The sequence below is a fragment of the Sciurus vulgaris genome (assembly GCF_902686455.1).
Source record: "Sciurus vulgaris genome assembly, chromosome: 8".
Lineage (NCBI taxonomy): Eukaryota > Metazoa > Chordata > Mammalia > Rodentia > Sciuridae > Sciurus > Sciurus vulgaris.
Window position 1 is genome coordinate 95,451,153 of NC_136468.1, and position 5,416 is coordinate 95,456,568.

Here is a 5,416-nt window from a genome sequence, read left to right on the forward strand (position 1 = left end):
GAGCTTTTATGTACACATACTTATGCATGCATGGGCATATGTATCACATGTACTTCAAGAGTTTCTTGAAAAATTACAATATGGGAGGAAGGTGTTCCGTGCAGGTAATGGAGCTAAAGGAATGCAGCAGAAATCTGATGGTCTGAAAACTCTGCTAAAGCTGCAAGATGAGTAGAAAAGGGATCATTTTACTGTTCTCCTACATTGTAAATGTTGACATTTTGCACAAGAAAACATTTATCAAAGTATCCCCAGAAGGAGGATTATTATTTATCCTTAAATTGTCAATTTCTGAAAAACAAAGTTTCAATACATCAGGTATTGAAGCTCTGATGGGTGAGAGAAGAGGACGGACCATTTGTTCACGTTTTCACAAACCTGACATCTCATGCATCTGGTCCAGTAACTTTAAATCAGTGATCACTCATTTAAAAGAAAGCATACCAGCTACTTTGGAGGCTGAAGCAGGAGGGTCCTTGAACTAGGAAGCCTGGGAAATATAGTGAGAATGTCTCAAAAATAAATATTTTTTAAATAAAAGAAGAACATACACACAGATACATATTAGCATATGCCAACATTTGTGCAAATTTAATGCTATTGATTACTTAATTCTAAATTTTATACCTGTGCTATAAGCACATGTTCATTGACTTTTGATGGGATTATGTTCTGATAAATCCATTGCAAACTAAAAATGTCCTGAGACAAAAATGCATTTAACAAACCTAACCTATTGAATATCATGGGTTAACCTAGCCTACCTTAAACGTGTTCAGAACACTTAAATTGCCCTACAGTTTGAGTAAAATCATCTAACACAAAGTCTAATTTTAAAGTGTTGGATATCTCATGTAATTTATCATATACCTGTCCCAAAAAAACACCAACTCCATGGTATTCCACAGAGGATTGGTGTTTCCCCTCATAATCACATGGCTGACCGGGAGCCGTGGTTCTCTTCTGTTGTCCAGGGTCATGATTGGTATTTTTGTTTGTTTGTTTGTTTGTTTTTGTTTTTTGGTGCTTGGGTTTTAACCCAGGGTTGCTTTGTCACTAAGCTATATTCCTGACCCTTTTATTTTTTATTTTCGAGATAGGGTCTCACTAAGTTGTTTAGGGCCTCACTAAATTGCTGAGACTGGTCTTGAATTTATGATTCTCCTGCCTCAGCCTCCTGAGTTGCTGGGATTACAGGTGTGCACCACAGTGCCCAGCCATTGCCTAGTATCATGAGAGTATCAAAGCCCATATTGCTAGCCTTTGCCTAGTATCATGAGAGTATCAAAGCCCATATTGCTAGCATACGAAAAGACCAAAATTTGAAACACCATTTCTATTGAAATCTTAAGTGATAGGCTATATATAAAGTCAAAAATCATTAAGTTGAATCATCATAATTTGTGGACCATCTATACTAATATATTGTGAACATTATAATGCATATATAAAAAGAACTTTTATAGGAAGGGATAAAATTTATATGTGGATATTGTACTCTTTCTAATGTCAATGCATATTGTTGGGTGCCTTTACAACATAGAACTTGGAAAACATTTAAGATTTATACAACACAAAATAAAAAATAAATACCAGACAAATAAAAACCAAATTATACATTGAATATAATCTACTAACCAGACACCAGGCTTTTCCCTGGTTGTATGAATAGCCATCGCGTTGAGAGTTAATGGTGTACTGGGGGAGAAGATACATGAAACTATAAATCCATATAGTGTGGTGGTGACACCAAAATGGAAATAGAATAAGGCAACCTGGGGATTCTTCCTGCAAGAGAGAAGCCCTAAGAGGAGGTAGAAAGCTTAATAAAGAACTCAACAAGCAAATAAATGTAAGAAGGATATTCCCAACTGTTATGGGTTTAATTGTGTTGCCAAAAAGATATGTTAAAGTCCTAACCCTACTGCCTAAGAATGTGTCATTTGGAAATAGGGTCTTTGCAAATGTAATCAAGTTATGATGAGGTCCTCAGGGTGGGCCCTAATCCAATATGACTGGAGTCCTTATGAGAAGAAGTAAAGAGACAAGCTCCCACAGAGAGGAGAAAGCAATAGGCATACACAGACACACAGGACAAAGGTCACATGACTGCAGAGACAGAAATAGGAGTTATGCAGCTGCAATCCAATGAACACCAAGGACTGCCCACAGTCATGAAAACGAGACAGGGAGCATTGTCCTGCTCACACTTTAAATTCAGCCTTCTAGCCTCTAGAACTGTTGGAGAATAAATTTCTGTTGTTTTAAATCACTCAAGGGTATTTTGTTATAGCAGCCCTAGAAACTAAAGCATCAATAAAAGAAACCAATTTAGCAAATGAATAGGATTGGAATAACAGGATGTGTGGTGGAAACTGCCAACCCATAAGCTTCTAGAGAACAGAGAAGGCAAGATGGAAGCTACAACAGATTAACCCACCATGCTGCACCCTGAGTGAGAGGTCATAGAAACAACCCTAGTGAGAAGCAATAAAGTCTGACCAGCCATGGGACTAGCATGGAAGAGGACAACAGATGCCAGAAATACACAAGGGACAAAAGAGGCAAGACATGGAGAATGGCGGAATGTGGCAAAGCAAGAACAAAGGACTGGGAGAAACTCAGGTGGATGGTGATTTCACAGCTAACATAAGGAAGAGAAGCCACTTTGGAGCATAATGAGACATTATGGATTCTGTTTTTGACATGTTGATTTTGAGAAACTTCTGGGACCTAAAAATGTGTTTGGCCAGCAGTTGAATACAGAAATCTAAAGCTCAAGGGAGATTCAATACACAAAGATAAATGTTGAGGAGTCAACAGTATAGTGGGCAAAAGTGGAAAAATCAATTGTCAAGGGGAGAATCCTGAGCAAAATCATCATGTAAGTGGTGGACAGAAGAGCTGCCACATAAGAGATGAAAAAGGCAAGTTGAAATGTGAGTAGTAGGATCAGTAGGAGAGTCAGCTTTTTCACTGCTGTGACTAAATGATCAGACCAGAACAATTTTAGGAGGAAAAGCTTATTTAGGGGCTCATGGTTTCAGAGGTCTTAGTCCACAGAAGGTTGGCTCCATTTCTCTGGGCTCAAGGCGAGGCAGGACATCTTGGTGGAAGAGTGTGGCAGAGGGAACCAGCTCACATGATGATCAGGAAGCAGAGAGAAACTCCCACTGCTAGATACAAATATATACCCCATAACCATGTCCCCAATGCCCTACCTTCTTCAGCCATACCCCACCAGCCTCCAGTTACCACTTGCTTAGGGAATTAATTCACTGATTGAGTTGAGGCTCTCACAACCTAATTATTTCCCCTCTAAACCCTCTCACATTGTCTCACGTGTGAGTTTTGGGGGGATACCTCACATCCGAACCATAATAGATATCTTGGAAGCCGTAAATTAGCCAAGGAGTCAAATGTGGAGAATGGAATTAAAAATGTGGAGACCTGGGAAGATGGGATAAAAGGCCTAGAAATGGCAGCAGTGATGGTGATGGGGGAACTCTTTAGTAGAGTAGATGAGGGAATAGAGGACAGGCTATCCTAGGTGGAGCCTGCACAATAGGTGATACAGTGGGGACAGCAAGTTACCAATTCCTTGAAGACATATGGCTGCAAACGAATGAGAAAGGGAGTGTGGTCTCCAGAGAAGGATGGAAGGTCAGGTCAAGGGTGAAGAAAACTGAAGCAGATTACAGGCTAAGAGGCAAGACTTTGGAAGACTTTGATAACATAAATAAGATGATATTATGTTGAAGAAAAGGAGAGAAAGGAGAGGATCTGAGACTAAATTAAGCAGCACTCCTGATTTCCCAATTTCAGCACTGGGGTGCTAAGGTGGTTTAGGGGCAAGTAAGTTTGCACAGGAAGCTGAAGAAGATCATCCCTTAAGCTATTGTGTGTGTGTGTGTGTGTGTGTGTGTGTGTGTGTGTATGTGTTTATGTTGACAAAGGGACGGTGTGTGGTCAAGGGGTATAAGAATGGAGGTTAAGATATAGAAAACATGGAAGGAGAAAAAGGGAACAAATAAAAGAATTGTCAAGGGACATCAAAGGCCAGCTGAGGCTGGAGGCAGCACAACTCTGGTGGCACTCTTTGACTGATTTAGGACCTTGCTCCATCCTTATGGGAGGAACAGACTCAGTGTGTGGCACCATGTATGAGGTATTAGAGAGGTTTGGAGGATTTAATAACCTTAGCTCATCTCTGTTATTAAATAGAATAATCTCTCAAGTCCATACTACTTGCTTATTTTCCTTATCTCCATACAGCTTCTTCCTCCCCTGCCAGCTTGATCCACAACCTCCTTTTCCATGAGACCCCAAAACCACCTCTTCTCTGCCCATATTTTTCATTGTTCATTGTCTCATCTCCCATCCTTGACTCAGCTCAATCCTCACCTCATGGCTTCTCTTCCCTAAAATTCCTCCTAACCTCCTTCGCTACTCACAGTGATGTCTCTGTGCTTTAAGACGGATCAGATTCTCTGGTTTAGTTATGAACACTCTTTGGGATCAGATATGGGGAGCAGAAGCCAACCAAAGGGACTGTGATTAGAATAGAGGGATTCCAAGAGGGTGAGAGAGGAGACAAGGTGCAGGAATCCAGGTATGAAATCTTCCTCCTAAAAGACAAAGCCAAGGCTGGAGCAAGAGCTATCTCCAACATCTCCTCTCCAGGCATCTCCTCTCTTTCCTGGGTCATCCCCAAAAGTGTTCAAGCTTCCCCAAACCAAACAATCCCATGTTTGTCCCCATGTGTCCCTTCAGCCATGATTCCATTACTCCCTTTCTCTCCCTGAGTGACCATTCACAGCCTCGTGGTCCTCAACCCTCAGATACTCCCCAGGCCCTCCTGGTTTCCACCTCCATCATGCCCCTGAAACAGCTCTGCTTCCTGTTTTCCAGGGAATAAACACAGTCAGTCACTCTAAGGGGGGCTAATGTACTTTTATGTCATTTGAAAAAGGAATCAGCTGTGGAAGTAGACAATTTCCAAATACTCATGTTATTCTTAGAAGCTCAAGGTGCCTAATGCAGCTGGATATTGTGTTTGTGTCCTTTCTTTGGTCTGTTCTTGCTGCTACCACCTTTCACTCCAATCTAAGATCTCTCTATAGTTTCCTGTTGTTTCTTCTCTGGTTGGTCCTCTTACTGTAGGTTCATAGCCTGCCATTCTGTGAGTGGTCCCCAGATGTCCTACAAAACGTTTTCCATCCCAAAAACAAAACTCTGAACAGAGGCTCTCATTAGCATTCCCATCTGCTCCCCATACCACCAGAGATCCCCATTCATTTTCAATTCTTTCCTAAGTACGTCTTCCCTGAGGAATCTCAACTGATGACAGATCTCTCTGCTTCCTGTCCCCAAGTGATTATACTTCTTTCTGCCCCTGCTCATTATGCCTGATACT